This window comes from Palaemon carinicauda, chromosome 5 (genome assembly GCF_036898095.1).
Source record: "Palaemon carinicauda isolate YSFRI2023 chromosome 5, ASM3689809v2, whole genome shotgun sequence".
NCBI lineage: Eukaryota > Metazoa > Arthropoda > Malacostraca > Decapoda > Palaemonidae > Palaemon > Palaemon carinicauda.
This window is the reverse complement of record NC_090729.1, coordinates 75,752,773-75,773,253: the sequence shown is the minus strand read 5'-3', so window position 1 is coordinate 75,773,253 and position 20,481 is coordinate 75,752,773. Positions and strand designations below refer to the sequence as shown.

General features: G+C 44.8%; 1 protein-coding gene across 8 annotated transcripts in view; it reads right to left on the bottom strand.

Annotated features, from left to right (window-relative positions):
• The window catches only part of LOC137641340 (uncharacterized), an 826,722-nt gene that overhangs the window by 72,917 nt on the left and 733,324 nt on the right, over positions 1-20,481 (bottom strand). The gene's annotated exons all lie outside the window — the stretch shown is intronic.

The window sequence follows — 20,481 nt, the reverse complement described above, 5'->3', positions numbered from 1 at the left end:
TCATAACGCTGAATCCCCTACTGCTGCTACCCCCTCGTTCATCCAAGGCCACCGGAGGAAGCAGCAGGGCCTACCGGAACTGCGTCACAATCGGTCGCCATTCATTCCCATTTCTAGCATGCTCTCTTGCCTCTATCTCCCTATCACCCAGAGCTTTCTTCACTCCATCCATCCACCCAAACCTTGGCCTTCCTCTTGTACTTCCCCCATCAACTCTTGCATTCATCACCTTCTTAAGCAGACAGCCATTTTCCATTCTCTCAACACGGACAAACCACCTCAACACATTCATATCCACTCTAGCTGCTAACTCATTTCTTCCTCCCGTTCTCACCCTCACCGGAACTATTATAATAAAGAAAAAAAATCATTTTTCTTTTACATAAACACAACTACAGTGTATGATTATATTATATTCAGCATATTATACGCTGTTAAGTCAGTCCTTCCTAACTACTATGTAAGTATAAAAATTAATTACTGGTACAAATATGGAAAATTCTAGGTTTTGGACAACTAGGCTAGTCTACCAACAGGTTCACACAATATAGCCCAAGTAGAGTACTGTGCTATAAATAAATTAAAATAAAATTACCGGTAAATATTCTTATTTTGCATAAACATAAAACAATATACCGTAATTAAATGAGTACATTATATGATTATAAGTCAATCCCTCCAAACTACTAACCTATTAATGAACCTTATGCAATTAGAATACCCTAACAACAATACAACAGAGGTGGAAAAAATAAATATTTTCATAATTCCAAAAGTATCTCTCGTGTAATGGGCGAACCCTGACTTTTTTCAATCAAAACTGGTCTTCAAATTTCGCCGTTTACACTGTAATATACGGTAATAATCTTTAAATAAAAAATATAAAAATGAGAGAGAGAGAGAGAGAGAGAGAGAGAGAGAGAGAGAGAGAGAGAGAGAGAGAGAGAGAGAGAGAGAGAGAGAGAGAGAGAGAGAGAGAGAGAGAGAGAGAGAGAGAGAGAGAGAGAGAGCATTAATAATTTTTTTCAATTGCATATATTACTTGTATTACCTGAACTTTTCGCAATGTTTTTATCTATCTTAGTTTACCTTTAAATTTGCTCCATTTTCTGTTAATTCTACTAGATATGTTCGCATAGAAAACGACTCTTCAGTACAGTAATAAGTATGGGTAACTATGCTATGCGGTGTAACTGTCTTCCAGTACTTACGTTTCTTTCTTATTAAAATATTATTGTAGTACAAAATTAAAATGTGTTTACATTATCATTACTACATTAGTGAAATACATAACTGGTTTAATTATGCAGGATGCAAAACGTACCTCTCTAAATTAAGGGAAACTTTAATAAAGTACAGTATGTTTGGTACTGTATATTTTGATTATGTACAGTATTGTACTGAACGTATTGTATTATTTTCAATTTATTATTGCATTGTTCTAATATCTACTTCATTTACAAGTATTAATAGTTATGTAAATTGAAGAGTTCAAATGTGTTTGGCTTCATTTCATTGTGGTTATCATAAAATTTAATGTAGTGTTTTTGTAGGGCTTGGAATGAATTAAGGGATTTAAATTAAAACTGCCATTATTGTACAAAAAATCATGATAGGAAAGTCACTCCGGAACTAATTAATTTCGTATCTAGAGGTACTACTTAACTGTCTTACTCATCTATGGGCATTTGGTACATAAAACGTATACATTTTGAGATTTGAGGGAAGGGGCTAATTACTGCTTAGTAAATAATGAGTATGATCTTATAATTCCCAGTGTTGAGGGAAATTACCACTAAAAGTTCACACTTATGTATACTGAAGTATATTTAGCTGGCTGCTACAAAAAAAGGAAGCCAGTTTTTCTTTTTTTAGCTTGTTTAAATAATTACAATTTTTGTTATATTCATGATGAATGATGTATGAAGTATTAGAGATGACAGCCCAGTAAGCTTTTAAAGTAAAATTTGCCCAAAGAGTCAGCAGACAAGAATATATTATGCTAGCAATGTCTAACTCATGTGTAGTTATTTGGTATATGTAGCATATATATTTCTGAATTTGAAGGGTGGTGCTCACCACTGCTTACTAAATAACCCAGAAATATAATGATTAGCACCTTATGGTACCTAGTGGTCAGGTACAATTACCCCAGCTTATATCTCAATACAAAACTTTGCAGAGAAAAATCAAACCTACTTTTTGTTTATGGACGAATATCTGTCTTTTATATATGAGATAAATTTTATATTGTAAAAAATCATAGAAAGGATTTTTAAAATTATCAAAACCTGTGAAACATAACAAACTTTACAAATATTGCAAATATTTAAAAAAGACTAAATACAGTACTGTTTTATAAAAAAAAAAATGAGGGCATAAAAAATATGTTCTATAAAAGTTTAGCTAATAATATTATCTTGAAATATTTTTTTAAATGATAAAAATCGGTTGACAAACGAAACAGTGGATTAAGTTTTAAATAACCCCTAAAATATTGTTTCAATGGGGCAAAGTTGCTCCCCTTAAGCATTTCTATTGTTACCTTTGATTTTCCCATAGCTTTATTTACTTTTCATTTTCTAATAACCTTCTCTACTCCAGTCTTTTGATGCTTGCTATTGGTCCATTTACTGGACGAACATTTTCCAGTTCTTCAAACTCCCAACCTACAAGAAGGAAACACAACAATCCATACAGATTCTAGAGGAGCCATTCTGGCTCTCAGCAACAAAGAACCTACGGAAAATGTTTACCTCCTCACAGCAATTCGGTTCTTAGCCTTAGCTCATCAAAGCAACAATAGGCAAGTAACCTTGAATTGGATCCCAAGTCACACCAGAATCACTGGCAATGATGAAGCCGACCACCTAGCGAAATTGGCCCTAATGTGCCCGACTATAAGCATCACTCTACAACCTTCACTCAAAACCATCAAGAATCAAATGGCTGCCTACTGCAACGTCCAAAAGACAAGTGAAGTAAGGCGAGCCTTCCTTGATGGATCAAGATCTGCAATGTGGTACATTGAAGCTACAAATCTATTACCACACCCAATAGCAAGACAAACACCCCGCCAAGTCGCAGTTATCATTTGCAGACTGCGACTGGGAAATCTGTGCAGCTGGAAAATCATCATGGACAACGGTGAAGACCCAGCAGCACAGCATAGACCAGAAAGACCATGCAACTACTGTGAGCAAGAAACAGAAGAACCTCTACAGCACTACTTACTGCACTGTCAGGAAACGAGCCTACTTAGACAGGATCTCAACCCTAATAATCCTGCAACTGCAACAGTAATTGTCAAACATATAATTGCCAATGTTGATGCCTTCTCAGCTTTTCTCCGCAGCTACCCTCCACCAAGATAACGTAGTAACAGCATCAGTTTGCAACCTAAGAAACCCTTTCACCCCTTTTTAGCTCTTCTTCCACTTGCAATCTCTCTCATATCTTTCAGTTCAGGTATCCCTCTCAACCATGCAGCACATAGACGTCTCAATGAAAACAATGTCAAGTAACTTTTTATTTTTATTTTTGTTCTAGAATTTTTAGGTACAGGAATGTTTATTCCACCCTTTCTCTACCACTCAAAGCTGCTAATAACTCCCTCTTTCAGCTCTCTCTCACTCAGCTGAAACCTCACACTACTGTATCTCTTATCTAATAACTTAAGCTTAAACCACAAAGAAGTTTTTTCCTTCACCTATACCAATATCTCCAACAAAAACTTTTCAACTCCTTCCCGAGCTCTCCTACTCATCGGGACTTACTACTGTAACTCTTTTTCTCGAACTAAAGACTGGAGCCAGAGGGCTCTTGGGATGGACATACCCTTCCCACCGTCACCTTTTTCCTTTTCTCAACAGGCATGAAACTATTGCTTGTTTCCATCCAAACCCCAAAAACTAACCCAAAATCCTAAAATAAAAGTTGCAGAATACCCCACATCCAAATTACCTATCCCCAAAATCCAACCAAAACACCTACGGGCTGCAAGACTGCAAGAGCCCATGTCTGGCCACAAGGGCCAGGAAAACTCGCTCTTAGTATTTAATAGTTGTGAAAAATTGTCTCTCCACTTTCTCTGGAGTACTTCTTTCTCAATTAAAATATTTCCATTATCATCTTTAATAATTCACACCTCTCCTACATCCTACCCGTCTTTTCTTCTAACTTCTGCAGACTATCTCTTTTTCCCTACAGTGTTCCTATCATCTCATACCACTCACTCATGACTTTTCCCTTTGTTATAGTTACCATTCACATTTTTTCATTCTCTATCTGTATATATTCTGCACTAGTTTGGTAGTTGTTATTTTCTTCCCACCGTCTTCTGGGCTATACTAATTTCTTTCACAGTTTGGTGAACATCTGATTCCACCACCATGTTTCTTTTTCCTGTTGTAGTTTACTATTTGTCCTCACACACCTTTGCTGCTGTTGGAATCTTTCATAATAGACCATATCTCTTCAAGCGTATCTGACGTTCCATTTACACCTCTCTCTTCTCTGGCCCTTTCCACCTTACCTCTGAAATCTCGTCTTCTCGACCTTTAGGTTCCAAATTTTAATCCCCCTATTCATAGCTGGGGATTTCTTTTCCTTATTGCTTTCAACGTAAAATCTGTTACTACCAGTTTATATTGAGCTAAAACACATCCATTTTGAATAACCTTACAATCCATATTAATTTTCGTCTTCCGTCCTAACCAAAACAGTCAATTTGAATAGCATTTTGTCCGCATCTACTGTATATGTTACTAGATGATTTTTTTTTCACAAACTGTGTATTCAAGAAAATATAGTATAAATTCACCATCAGTTTATGTTGAGCTACAACACTTCCCTTTTAGATAACCTTACAATTCATATTTTTCTTGTATTCCTTCCTAATCAAAACAGTCAATTTGAGTAGCATTTTGTCCACATTTATATGTTACTTGATGAATTTTTTTCACAAACTGTGTATTCAAGAAAATATAGTATAAATTATTGTCGCTAGGCAAATCACCAGCAGAAGTTTGCAGAGTTTTTACAGAGCCAAGGTTTTACAGCTAAATGTTGAAGGTCAGTCCCGGGGTTCTGTTAGTATGGCTTCCATAATCACTTACCGATTCATTATTAAGGGAGTTGATTTCACGAAAGAGGAGGCCTGATCCATAAAGACTATGTTGAGATTTAAGTCATCAATTTGGTTCCTAATATCTATCTGATTATTTCCTGTTTGAACACTTAATTTATACTTTGTCACTCATATCAATTGCCCTAGCCTAATCAGAACTTTCCATTAATCAACAACTATCTTTCCTCTTATGTTTTGAGTCACTAACATGGACCCTTTTAGAAACTAACTTGACATATTACATCATAAGCTTTACTGGAAAATCTGCGCATTCCAAACATCCACGTCATAAATCCCATAGTTGGACTTGACACAAAACACAAAGTAAAACTGGATCTCTTTACCTTCTAAAAGAAGCCCATCCATAAAATATTTAGAATGCAAACAAATATTAAAAGCAGAAGAAATGACAAATTCGTAGATAATTTGTATTTTTCCTAACTATACAAACCTTAGCTATTTAATATGGGTTATTACTTAGGCGTAGCTGAAATGACGAGCCATTAGAATTTTAATGAGGGTTTACTACCCCACCGCTAGTTAGCAGGGGGTAGGGAGGGGTAGCTTGCTACCCCCCCCCACCCCCCCTCACACACACCTGTGAATACTTCACTTTGCTTAGAGGTAGGACTTCACGGGGGACAGGGCTGGCGGGCAAGTTTGATTAAATAGCTAAGGTTTGTATAGTTAGGAAAAATACAAATTATCTACAAATTTGTCATTTGTTCAGTAACTGAAATAAAAACCACGCTATTTAATATGGGTGACTCACCCCTTAGGAAGGGTGGTAAGTCCCTGCCATACTGGCTTTGGCTTTGCCCAGGGACTCAATATTTGAGTGTGTAAGTACTCAAGAAATAATGAGTCCCTGCGCCTCGCTAGCATTGCTGTGTAACTGCTGTGGCCTACATAAGCTGTGTGTGAAGGTGAGAAGTGTGACTCGTCCTAGGAAGTTGACCTGGAGTTCTTCAGATGGAATTCTAGGCTAGGACTCTCCCAATACCATCCACCTCGTCAGGGTATGGGGACGTGACAGTATTAACCTTAACACTAGGAACAAAAGGAAGCATGGTTTACCTGCAGTGGTTTGAAGTCAGCTGTGCAGAGAACCCAGGATGCTGCTTTCTCCAAGGGAGGAGATGATGAAGAAAAGAATAAGGGCCAGACAAACCTTTTCATTCATGCAGACTAAAACCGGGTAACAATGCCCTCAACCTTCTGCTACCTGTCCATTAAGGAGCCTGAGGTTAGACCAGCTGTTGTGCAGCCACCACAGGGCCGATAAAGAACGTATCGAGCCTCCTGTCTGTCACGTCTTGCAGGTAGTGGGCTGTGAAGGTCGTATGACGCTTCCACACCCCAGCTTGCAGGACCTGCGTCACGGAATAGTTTTTCTTGAAGGCCAGGGACGTAGCTATGCCCCTGACATCATGTGCTCTAGGGCGACGTGACGGAGGAGGGTCAGGATTCAAGGCTAGGTGTATTACCTTGCGAATCCAGGCCGAGATGGTATTCCTAGTGACCCTCCTCTTCGTTTTCCCAGTGCTCACAAACAAGGCTTGCACCTGGGGACGAACTGCAGCTGTTCCTTTAAGATACAACCTCAGACTCCTTACTGGGCACAGTAGGAGATGGTCTGGGTCATCTGTTACAGAACGAAGACTCGAAACCTGGAAAGAGTCGAACCGAGGGTCCGGCACTCCCGGATTCTGAGTCTTGGCAACAAACTCGGAGACGAACCTGAACGTTACCTTCCCCCATCCCCTTGAATGGGCGATGACGTATGAAAGACCATGAAGTTCGCCGACTCGTTTGGCCGAAGCCAAAGCTAGCAGGAACACCGTCTTCCAAGTACGGTGGCGATCTGAAGCCTGGCTTAATGGTTCGTAGGGAGGTCTCTTTAGAGACCTGAGAACTCGAACCACGTTCCATGGAGGAGGTCTCACTTCCGACTGAGGGCAGGTAAGTTCATTACTCCGTATGAGTAGAGAAAGTTCCAGCGAGGAAGAAATGTCCACTCCTTTGAGCCTGAAGGCTAGACTTAAGGCTGAGCGATAGCCTTTCACTGCCGAGACTGAAAGGCGCATTTCTTCCCGCAAATACACGAAGAACTCCGCTATTGCTGGAATAGTGGCATCGAGTGGAGAGATACCCCTTCCACGATACCAACCACAGAAAACTCGCCACTTTGCCTGGTTGACCCCTGCGGATGACCTGCGCAGGTGTCCAGACATCCTATTCGCAACTTGCTGCGAAAATCCTCTCTCAGCAAGGAGGTGCTAGATAGTCTCCAGGCGTGAAGTCGAAGCGAAGCTACGGCTTTGTGGAAGATGTTGGCGTGTGGTTGTTTGAGTAGCTCGTGACGTGGAGGGAGTTCTCTCGGGAGCTCCGTAAGGAGTTGCAGAAGGTCAGGAAACCACTCGGCGTGATGCCATAGCGGAGCTATCAGGGTCATCGATAGATTGACCGATATTCTGGTCTTGTTAAGCACCTTCCTCATCAGACAGAACGGAGGAAAGGCGTATACATCGATGTTGTCCCACCGTTGCTGAAAGGCATCTTGCCAGAGAGCCTTGGGGTCCAGGACTGGGGAGCAGTACAGCGGGAGCTTGAAGTTCAGCACTGTAGCGAACAGATCCACAGTCGGGGAACCCCACAAAGTCAGGACTTTGTTGGCTACTTGACGATCCAAAGACCATTCGGTACTCACTATCTGCGTCGCTTTGCTCAGACTGTCGGCGAGCACATTCCTCTTGCCTGGAATGAAGCGAGCCGATAGTGTGACCAAGTGGACTTCGGACCATCTCAGTATCTCTACTGCAAGATGGGATAGCTGTTCTGAAAAGGTACCTCCCTGCTTGTTGATATAAGCCACCACTGTGGTGTTGTCGCTCATCACCACCACAGAGTGGACCGCCAGGACCTGATGGAACTTCTGAAGTGCCAGGAATACGGGCTTCATTTCTAGCAGGTTTATGTGGAGGTACTTTCCTGATTCTGACCACAGCCTGAGGTCCTGTGGCTCAGAACGTGGGCTCCCTACCCTTTCTTTGATGCGTCCGAAAAATGGAGTTTTTATGATAAAACGAAGTTTTGTGAATACTTACCTGGCAGTTATATATATATATAGCTGATATCTCTAAATCGGCAGAATTTTTCAAAACGAGGCAACCGCCTTGTGGTGGTTGGGAGGTAGGTGGTAACACCCGTCACAGGGTGGTCCAAGGAATCATTCCCATGTCTAAGACTTCAGTTCATCTCTGCCGGCTGGATCGAGAACATCATCGGTCCACCATTGAGAGTTTTTCGAATCATTTTCCCTTCTTCGCTTTTTTGGACTTCGTTTGGTGAAGTACACTGATTTAGGGTTTTGGCAATCGTGTTTTATTATTATTATTTACTTTATTTATCATGAGTGATAACTTAATTTTCGTGTTTGTGCGAGTGATGTATGCAACATGAGGTTACCGAAAGTGTCGGTTGATCCTCACAGTTTGTATGCAGAGGTTTTGTTTGTGCACTATATTTTAGTTGCGAAGTTTTTAATCCTGATGACGGAATACGTTCAGGCAACTCTATGACGTCACAGTTGTGTGATGTAATCTTCATGTATGTCTTGCAATTCTCTTTATTTGTTTTATGCAAGAATGGGAGGAATTCCACTTATATAAGTTTCTTAACTTTTAATGTAAAATTTTAAAGAAATGTTTGTCCATTGGGTGTTCGTTCTTTAAATCATCGATCTAATTTCATAAATTAAATAGAACTAGCGTATGGTTAATTTGCGCTGTTACTCGTTACTCTCGGTGCAGTCCCAACATGCCTTGGTAGCGTTCTTTTCGATATGGAAATTAAAGTTTTGGCTATTATTCTCCAACAACAACTAATTTATATGGAAATTCTAGTTTTAGTAGCTTTTTCATTTATATGTTCCTATTGTTTACATTTATATATATAGATACGTTATTGCTATATCTGTTCTTTTTATCATTACAACTCGCTTGTTTTTGAATTCCCTTTGAATTAATTGTGGATTACATTTGTTTTCCCTTTTTCTGTTCATTTTAATCTTTAACGTATAACTTTCCCGGCATTTGTATGTAACTGCCGGGTAGGTATTTATGACATTTAATTTTACCGGTGGTTATATGTAACTACCGGGTGAGTGTCTTCTACATCTATTTTTATTCTCAACTCTTGCCCGGTGGTTTTTTCTTTTTGTGACCGCCGGGTAAGTATGTTTGAAAGTTTATTTTATTATGGAAATGTCAGTTTTATATTTCATAAAAAATATTTTGTTACAGTTTATATAGCAAGTACTAGAGACGATTTTGCTTTCTCATTCAAGCTCGTGGCAGAAGAATAAGTTCTCTCACAACGGGCAGGACTAATTATGGTTTTTTGTGTAAGAGTTTAATAGTGCAAGTTTTTCAGTGCTAAATTAGGCATTGGATTCTTTCAGCACAGGGACGTTGTTTTCCTAGCCTTAGACCTCTTCCAAGCTCCCCGGCCCATGGGAGAAGGAACGTCGATCGGCGAAAGGAAACGAGAGGCGTTAGCTCACGAGCAAACGCCCTCGCGAGCGTTCCTGTTAACGTTCCCAAGAATGCTCGCCCTTGCCATGGTAAAGCAAAGAGCGTTGAACGTTAAGATTCTTACACTGCTTTTAGAATTTTGCATTGCATCACTTTTGATTTTAATGGCAATTCTTAAGTCATAGATATTCTCTGCTAATATCAATGCTTACAAACCATCATTGACTCGGTTTTTTCTCCCAGAGCGCCAGTCAGTTTTATGAACCCTCTGGTCGGAACCGAACGCGCCGAGTGGCATAGTGAATATCATTTTGCCTTAACGCTCGGCGCTAAGTCTTTCAAGACAGGACGTATGCAGCCTCGTCTTTCAGGGCGAATGCAGCCTCGTCTTTCAGGACGAATGCTGCCTCGTCTTTCAGGACGAATGCTGCCTCGTCTTTCAGGACGAATGCTGCCTCGTCTTTCAGGACGAATGCAGCCTCGTCTTTCAGGACGAATGCAGCCTCGTCTTTCAGGACGAATGCAGCCTCGTCTTTCAGGACGAATGCTGCCTCGTCTTTCAGGACGAATGCTGCCTCGTCTTTCAGGACGAATGCAGCCTCGTCTTTCGGGACGAATGCTGCCTCGTCTTTCGGGACGTGGGCAGCCTCGTCTTTCGGGACGAATGCAGCCTCGTCTTTCAGGACGAATGCTGCCTCGTCTTTCGGGACGAATGCAGCCTCGTCTTTCAGGACGAACGCAGCCTCGTCTTTCAGGACGAACGCAGCCTCGTCTTTCAGGACGAACGCTGCCTCGTCTTTCGGGACGTGGGCAGCCTCGTCTTTCGGGACGAATGCAGCCTCGTCTTTCAGGACGAATGCTGCCTCGTCTTTCAGGACTAATGCAGCCTCATCTTGCAGGGCGAGTGCTGCCTCGTCTTTCAGGACGAATGCAGCCTCGTCTTTCAGAGCGAATACAGCCTCGTCTTTCAGGGCGAATGCTGTATCGTCTCTCAGGGCGAGTGCAGCCTCGTCTTTCAGGGCGAATGCTGCCTCGTCTTTCAGGACAAATGCAGCCTCGTCTTTCAGGGCTAATGCAGACTCGTCTTTCAGGACTAATGCTGCCTCGTCTTTCAGGACGAATGCAGCCTCGTCTTTCACGGCGAATGCAGCCTCGTCTTTCAGGATGAATGCAGCCTCGTCTTACAGGGCGCGTGCAGCCTCGTCTTTCGGGGCGAGTGCAGCCTCGTCTTTCGGGGCGAGTGCAGCCTCCTCTTTCGGGGCGAGGGCAGCCTCCTCTTTCGGGGCGAGGGCAGCCTCCTCTTTCGGGGCGAGGGCAGCCTCGTCTTTCGGGACGTGGGCAGCCTCGTCTTTCGGGACGTGGGCAGCCTCGTCTTTCGGGACGAGGGCAGCCTCGTCTCTCGGGACGAGGGCAGCCTCGTCTTTCGGGACGAGGGCAGCCTCGTCTTTCAGGATGATAGGACGATCGCCGCCTTGTCCTTTCAGGGCGACGCCACGTCTTATAAGCTCTCTGTCAAGGATGACTTTAGTGATCACTTTTCTCCTGTTGAATTGTTTGAGGTTAACAGAAGGAGAGGATCCTAAGTTCTGTTGCTCCATGTTCCCCACCCTCTGAGTTTTCACGTGGTCATTAATGGAGCTTTAAGAATATATTAATTTTTGTTTCTTAAAACAGAAACATTTGATGACTAACAACAGTAGGATCCAGACTTTGCTACTTCTGGCGAGTCTGGGAGAGAGGAGCAGACCTTTGGTCCGTGTTTTTTCTGGGATGGATGCGAAATCTTTTTCATAGTGAATCCTCCTTTGTTAGTTACTCCATTAAGACTTTTCTGCCTAACCGACTTTGCAACTTCAATGTCTCTCTTTTGGGAGAGGGAGTCTTTTGTCCGGTCCTGGACGTAAATGCTCTTTAAGCCTTCGTTCAGAAGTCAAAGTCCTCCACGGAGACATCAAAATCTTTGGAGAAGAGGGGAGCAGACCTTTGGTCAGTACTTCTTCTGAAGGAGGATTACTTTTTCCTTTTATAGGGAAACCTCCTTTAGTTTTTAGCTACAACGATTCTCTCTCCCAGTTCTAGAGAGGAGTCTAAGTGACAGGCTATGCAATCAAACTTTATCTGGGGTTTGTTTACAAGGAAGAATGGGTCAGTTTCGGGCGTGTGTTTTGATCTCAGTTCCGCCCCTCTCATGTTCACGTAACTTTTTCTTTATGTAGCGGAATGCTGCTCTCTGGAGAAATCAGAGCGTCCCTGTATCTTGATTTTTAGATAATGTTGAGCCTATCGAATAATTAGGTCTTCCTGTCAGCAAGAAGAGTCTCTTCTGACACCAGGATGCTCAGCACCTTGTCTTTTAGAACGTTCAGCGTCTCGCTCTGTTAACCTCTCGGCTCCACGTCTTACAGGACTTTTGGCACCACGTCTTACAGGACTATCGGCGCCACGTCTTACGAGACGATCGGCGCCTCGTCTTTCAGGACGCTTGATGTCAAAGTTCCAGCATGGGGCATGACTTTGAACATGAGAATCTAGGACTTCGTGATCACACTAGGTGAATCGTGTGTTGAGATCAAGGACGCCTTCGTTCTGATTTCTTGGATCTAGAAAGGAGGTTTGTTCTAGGGCAAGAATCATCGGGATAAATATGCTCAGCAGGAAGAGACTTGTTTTTCCTTCAGAATGGTCTCTCAACCCGCAAGTCTGTCAGTCTCTGGATGTTGTGGGGCAGACCTGTATCAGACCTTTTTGCCTCCACCTGGAAGAAGAGGACCCCCTACTGCTGCTCCCTAGTCCCGGATGAGGAAGTTCTGGCAGTGGACTCCTTCCTGATGGATTGGACGGGGTGGACATGTTTACGTTGCCCCCGTTCGAGATCATCAATTTGGTCTTCAGGAAATTCGCTCTCCTCGATTCGGGGCGAATGATCATAGCGGCGCCATTCTGGCCTGCTAGGGAATGGTTTTCTGAAGTGATGGGCGTGTTGATGGACTTCCCAAGAAGACTTCGGCAAGTCCAGATCTTCTCAAACAGCCCCACTTCGAGAGGTATCATCTTACCCCCCTTGCTCTCAACTGACTTCCTTCAGACTGACTTGAAGCTTGTCAGATCTCGAGGCTTTTCGGCACAAGCGACGAAATCTATCGCCAGAGCAAGGAGGATCTCTTCACAAAGAGTCTACCGATCTAGGTGGGAGACCTTTAGAGCTTGGTGCAGGCGGCACAGGTTTCCTCATCCACTACCTTTCTGAGCCAGATTGCAGACTTCTTCTCGTACCTCAGACAGGATGCTAAGCTGGCTGTATCTACCATCAATGGATACAGCAGTATGCTCTCCGCCATCTTTAGGCATAGAGGCCTAGAGTTGTCCCAAAGTCAAGGTTTGCAGGACCTCATTGGGCCTTTTCAGACGACGTTATAGGTACTCTTAAACCTGGATGTGGTGTTTAAGTTTCTGTGCTCCAAGAAATTTAAACCTATCTCGCTAGCCTCTCTTCGGGTTGTAGCAAAGAAAACCCTCTCCCTTATGACTCTAGCGAATGCCAAGAGGTCAGCGAAGTCCAGGCGATTGGGAAGAGGGTGAACTTCAATTAGGATAGGGCAGTTTGTGGCTTAAGGTTCATCTTTCTCGTAAAGAGCGAGAACCCTTCGTAACCCTGTCCTACGACGTTTGATGTCATTAACCTCACGACCTCTTATGTGAGGAGGAACACTTCGCCCTGTTGAAATTACGGGCTCACGAAGTGAGAGCCCTTGCTACCTCTCTGGCATATCAGGAATAAATGTTAGTTAGGCTATTCATGGATGCTATTTTCTGGAGGAGCAGCTCTGTCTTCGCTTCTCATTAACTTGGAGAGGTGAGAGTAGACTTTGGCAAGTGCTATACCTTGGGCCCATACATAGCTGCGGCGAAAACAACATCAAATCCAGGGGAAGGACGAGAAGATCCACTCCCTTTCGTAGGTTCTCGTCTGCCACTCACCACTGAAGGTCCGTCTGTTCCGTAGGACCCATAGGGATCAGAGTGTCCGGGGAATAGTGTCCTTGATTCCACCGGGACTTGAGTCGCCACTGGAGAGATCTCATTCTGAGGCGACCATTGGGAACCAGACGGGCCAGGGAAGAGAGATGGCCGAGGAGATGTAACCACGCTTGGGCTGGAAGTTCTTCTCTTTTGAGGAAAGGCCTTGCGACCTTCCTCAGCCTTGCTATCCTGTCGTCTGATGGGAAGGCTTTGTGGAGATTGGTGTCTATGATCATGCCTAGGTATAATAGTTTCTGAGAGGGCTGCAGAGAGGACTTCTCGAGATTTACCATGATCCCTAGATCCTGGCAAAGTTCGAGAAGCTTGTCTCGGTGGCGGAGAAGGGTTGCCTCCGAGTCTGCTAGGATCAGCCAGTCGTCCAGGTAACGGAGGAGACGGATATTGATCCTGTGAGCCCAAGATGATATCAGGGTGAACACTCTGGTGAACACTTAAGGAGCTGTGGAGAGACCGAAGCACAGCACCTTGAACTGGTAGATCTTGTTGTCTAGGCAAAATCTTTAAGTAATTCCTTGAAGACGGGTGGACCGGGATCTGGAAGTACGCGTCCTTCAGGTCCAGCGTACACATGTAGTCTTGTGGTCTCACAGCAAATCTGATCGTGTCTGCCGTCTCCATGCTGAACGGTGTCTGTTTGACAAACCCGTTCAGGGTAGAGAGGTCGATGACTGGTCTCCAGCCTCCAGACGCCTTCTTTACAAGAAACAGTCGACTGTAGAAGCCTGGGGACCCGTCTGCCACCTCTTGGAGAGCGTCCTTCTTCAACATGGTCTCGACTTCTGCCCGGAGGGCTTGCCCCCTTACCGATCCCATGGTAAGGGAGCTCAATGACACTGGCTTCGCTGTCAGGGGAGGTAGAGATGATGTGAACGGACGCGATATCCCTGACCGATCACGGAAATCGTCCAGGTATCTGCCCCGAGTTGCTGCCACCTTGTCGCGCAACTTTGTAGGCATCCCCCAATTGGTGAACATGCAGGGGGATTGCCAATCCTAGCGTTTACGGCCTCAGCCGCTCCCTCTAGGATTTTTACCTCCCCTGGAGGACTTTCTGCCCTTCCTGTCCTTGACAGGAAAGGGCTTAGACACCTTTGGCTTTGCTGCTGTCGTCTTCTTCGCATTCTTAGCTGGACGGGGCTGTTGGGTTGCTGGAGGTTTGTAGGGCCTCGATGTCAGGGCCCTATGGAGGAGGGAATCCTGGTTGGACTTCCTCCACCTCTCAGCAGCTAGCTCCACGTCCTTAGGCTCAAACAAACTCTTACCGAGTACGGAAGAATGTTTGAGCCTGCTAATGTCGGAACTGGGGACCTTCTGGTGAAATCTCTCAGCCACTGCGTCCCGTTGTTTCAGGATCATATTGGCCCACAAGCTCGAGACTTGGTGGGCCAGAAACTCGATGGTCCGCGTACCTGAGAGTAAGAATGTCTCCAGTGCCTTCCTGGTGCTTTCCTTGGACAGATCCTCAGACCGCACTAGGATGCCCAGAGACCCCAGCCAGATGTCAAGCCACGAGGTTGCCTGCATGGCACACTTGGCCACCTTCTCCTGGCTTAGGATCTCAGTAGCAGAATACGAAACATGCCGGTTGGAGTCTCTCTAGAGGGACTCCCCCAATGAGTTCTTCCACAGAATGGTGAATAGGAAGACCCAAACAAGTCTCCTCTAAGATCTCGAAATACCTCCTCTGGTGGACTCGAGGAGGAGGGAGGAGCTTGTTACCAGCGTTGGATCTGTTGGAGGAGGCAAGCTCAGAGAGCTGGCCTTCGACTTTGTCTCTGGCACTCTTCATCCCTTGTGACCAGGGCAAAGCTGCACTGGCCCTAGAGGGTTTCTGGATGCCATAGACTAGGTCCAAGACCGTGTCAAGGGAGAGAAAGTCTGGGGGGGAGAGGGAGCCTTGCGCAAGGATTTCCGAGGAGACAGCTTAGCCCTCGGAGAAGTCAACACGGAGGGGACGTCTCTCTTCCTATTCAGGTGAGAAGCCGCCACTATTTTGTGACCCAGTTCAGAGAACACAGGCTTAAAAGCCTGCATGAGAGCTCTGACTATGGTCCCAAACCAGGGCTGCTGGCTGACAGTCGCGCTGTCAGACACTCCCTCTGGAGGGAAGGGGATCGATCGATCCCTAGGAGGAGTCGACAAATGAGGGTTCGCCTGAAACGAAGCTGAAGAAAAAGTCCTTAGACCTGTCCGGAAACCTTCCCTCCCCTGGCGAGCGTGCTGTTCTGCGCTCGTGAGGAGGGGAACGAGACGATGACCTGTCCGCCTGAAGCCCCGTGAAATCGCGTGCGGGATCGCGGCGCAAATCACGCTGGTGGTCGCGCGATGAGCCCACCCTGGATCGCGCGCAGGAGGATTGTGCGCGGTAGGGATTTCGTGTGTGCGTGCGCGCGCGAGGGTGATGGCAAGGCACGTCGGCGCGGGCGCGTATAGGTAATGGCGAGGGCGTGCGGCGGGGTTGAAGGCTGGATGGGCGCTTGCGCGTGAGCAATCCTTTGATTGCGCGTGAGCAATCCTTTGATTGTGTGTGCGTGCAGGAACCTGCTGAAGAGCCCGTGCGGGCGAGACTGTTGGGCGCGCATGCACAGGAGAAATGTCTCTAGCGCGTGGGCAGGGAGCGCGCGTATCTGGAAGCACGGGGCGAGGGCGCAATTGCGCAGCCTCGTGATAGCGCAAAAGTGAATTTGCGCACTGGCGCGCAGGTGGTGCAGGAACTATCTCTTGAGGAGATCGTGGGCGCGCATGGCACGCATCAAGATGCGGGCGCATAGGAGTGCACTGCTGCGATGGGAGTGCAACAGGATTCGGGCGCACAGGTGTGCACTGCTTGAGTTGGGCGCGCATCGCTGGCAACAGGATTCGGGCGCACAGGAGTGCGCAGTTTGGATGGAGAGCGCAGAGGTACCTTTGAGCGCCCGTGTGCTAACTTAGGTACCTCCTGGACTGCGCGCTGGAACGTAGGGGTGCGCTGGCGAGCCGGTGAGGGCTTGTGCGTTGTATCAGGAACAACTGCGACAGTACGCTTAACTCCAGAAGTGCGCTGAGGCACTGGAGAGCGATGACGAGTGGGAGAGCGCTTGAGCGCTGTAGCAGGAACAGATGAGCGCTTGCACGCTATAGCATGAACTGCAGGTGGGCGCTGGCGTGCAGCAGATCGTGGGTGCGCAGGGGAACCCTGGCGTGTAGGAACAGGAACAGGTGCGCGCACGGGCGCAGGTGCGTGCACGGGAACCCTGGCGTGTAGGAACAGGAACAGGTGCGCGCACGGGCGCAGGTGCGCGCTGGGGAGCTAAGTCAGGAACAGCAGCAGCGTGATGGCGCGCAGGGGGTACCTGTCACTTAAGGGACTGATGCGCAGTTTTGCGCTCAAGTCCCTTGTGCCCCGAAGGGACCGGTGCCTGTGCAATGACAGGGTTAGAAGGTGCATATAGCGCATCAGCAGCTTTGAAGGGTGACGGCAGGTCAGCAGGTCTGGAGGGTGACAGGTCAGGGGGTCCCGAAGGACGACCTTCCACCGAAGGAGATCGCGAACGATCTCCGGAGAGGTCTAAGGTGGTAGTTGGCAGGATCCGTGAACGGCAAGTCTCCTCCGCAGAGGACTGCTGGGATGACGAGCCGAAGAGGCGCATCCTAACTCCCTTGTGAGGAGAAGGAAGTCCTCTACGGCGAAGGGGAGGACGAGCCTTCCGCCTTATACGCCCTCTAGGGGCCGTGGGATCAGCAAGCTGACCATCATAAGGCCTCCGCAGAGGAGTATCTGTAAGTGAACTCCCCCGAGGGGGAGAATCACTAACAGGAGGGACTGTAGGACTAAGTTCCACCCTCGAAGGATGTTCAGAGGGAGAATCTAAGCCTTCAGCAACCTCAGCAACAACAGGAGCAGGAGTTTGATCAGATACACCAGAGGCCTCCGTTACAACAACGTCGACGATAGACAGAGGATCTATGTCTGCTATTGTCGGCGATTGCTTAACAGCTGCTCCCAGCTTGATCATGTCAAACAGGGCTTCCTTGGAGGGCGAACCCTGAAGCCCCAAGGAAGCCCAAAGCTGTAACAAATCATTGTTATTTACAGAGAAATCAATATCCTCCTCCGGGGGAGGAGGGGCAGCTGCCTCTCTATGGGAGACAACTACTTCTCCCGCACCCCGGGATCGGTCAACAGAACTACGGCCTACGCTACCACTCGACGGCCTCTCGGAAGAGACTGATCGAGTGGGAGCTTCGGAGGAGGTTTGGGCTACGGAAGAAGAGGCCTTGAGATTCTCTCTCTTCAAAGAAGCCTTTGAAGGAGAAATATCCCTTTTGGACTTCTTCTTCCGGCGCCGGGCAAACCTTTCCCACTGGGAGGTAGACCACTCCCTACACTCACCGCATACATTATCACTATCACACCGTTGGCCCCTACAATGAGGACACAAGGTGTGAGGATCTGTGTCGACCGCCGACATAAAAGTCCCACAAGGGCGGTCAGATAATCCAGGACACGTACGCATTATTAATAAAAGAGGCCAACTTCACACACTCTGTAGAAAAAGAGAGAGCAAAAACAGACTAATCGCAGTTAAGTGAAGGTGAAAGCAGACACGTCTGTTCATCACCCGAGCCAAATGCAAAGTGAAATATTCACAGGTGTGTGTGAGGGGGGGGGGTAGCAAGTTACCCCTCCCTACCCCCTGCTAACTAGCGGTGGGGTAGTAAACCCTCGTTAAAATTCTAATGGCTCGTCATTTCAGCTACGCCGAAGTAATAACCCATATTAAATAGCGTGGTTTGTATTTCAGTTACGGAACCAACACAAATTTATGTTTGACCTATCTAAGAAACTAAAACAGTACCACTCAAAATCTAAGACTCATACTGCAAGAAGGTTAGCGTGTCTCAGCGGTAAAAGGAAAACAATAAAAATGAAGGTGTCACCAAGCCAGTATTATTCCTCATAGAGCTCCACAGGTTGTGTTAATAAGCCAATAAGACATGAAGATGTAGCCAATCTGATAGAGGAAGAGAGGATTATCTTAATTCTTTATGTGAGAGGTCAGAAGGGAGAGACTTCAGCAAGGAAGCACATCGAACACCAGGTAAGATTCACTGAAATATACTTAATTCAATGGTGTTGGGGTCAGGGAATATTTACAGATGCAAATGCAAATGCAAAGAGCAAGGGAATATAAAAGCTAATTAATGGTATCTCAGAATAAGAGATTCAGCCAAAACAAAAACATCAAGATGCAACTAAATAAAGACCATATATAAATGGATAGATAAGGCATTTAAGAGCCTGAATATGGTAGTCAAGATAAAAGTGAGGGAACTGAATAAATGGAAATAATGAAAACAAGCAAAATTGAAAAAGACCTTTTGAATAGGAAACCCTGCTGGAGGTAGATGTTTTAAAGAAAAAAAAATAACGAAAGAGATTAATGAGCACATAGATCTCAGAATATATCACTCAAAAGGAGAGATGGTATCAGAAAAGAACATGCTCCCGAGTCAATGGAAGAAGTACAGTAGAACGTCGCAATAACGGACTAATAAGGGGGAAGGTGGGTTCGATACTGCCTACAGTCTGGTGTATCGCAAAAAGTTTCCCCATGCAGAAAATCAAGCAAAATTATACCAAATTCTATAGGCTATAGGTCTACCATTTATGCCAAAAATGTGGCTAATATCAAAACGAACAGCTGAGATTATCACAGTTTTGTTTTTCACCTTATGATGACATAATTAAGGAATTAAATGACACTCACGAAATGAAGTAAATATAGGCTACTTAGGCTAAATGCAAAATGAAATCATGAAAACAGATTACTTCAATCATAGGCCATATCAAAACAAACTGAAAACAGCACCAGAAAACAATTGTGAGCAATCTGGAAACTAAAGCTACTGCCTTAATTACATGTATGTCTAAGTCAGAGAATATGATAAAATAATGTATGCAAGACTACTTTATTTGTAAATGAATAAGAAAATAAACATGAATATTCCATACATCTGACCATAGAATGACCTATTGATTGAAAAATGTAAGAAATGAAGATTAATTTTAATTTATCTCATTTCTGAGGTGTAAAAAGACTGCTAAATCATAAAAACCTTTTTTGTTAGCATATAATTTAGGTTTTGGTTATGTAAAGATGTTATTACAATTCCAATTTACTTAATGTATGTTTCGAGATTCAAAATAAACTCAATAAAATTGATTCTATATCACATCTGCCCTACATACAATTCCCAAAAAGGAAGTCCTTTTGTTTGTTTACATTTCATCTAAACGAATGAACAAACCAACAAACAAATGATAAACGAATGAATAAACACATTTATACATTCAAATAATAGCTAACGATATTTATAGTTTTTAGTAAACTGTATGAAACCTTTGTTATTGATTATGAGATAGTTTGAATAAGTTTGGAAATTATATCAAGAATATCTATTCACATAGTACATACCCTTGATAGTGTAACTTGAATCAGCTGACAATGTTTACATGTATCAGCTGGGCCCTGAATGAAATTTCCAAACTTAATTAAAGCATCCTATAATAAATATTGAATGAATGTCAGTGCTGTTTGTTATAAATTACCATAGTTTACATAGAATTTACTAAAAGCTATTAGTGTCAATAATTATCAATTGGATGTGTAAATGTTTGTTCATTCGTTCGTTTTGTTTTCCTTTTAGGCGTCCTATGTAGGGGAAACATGATATGGAAATGACTATTTTTCGTTTATTTTTAATTTGTAAGACTACAGTAAGTAAAATAACATT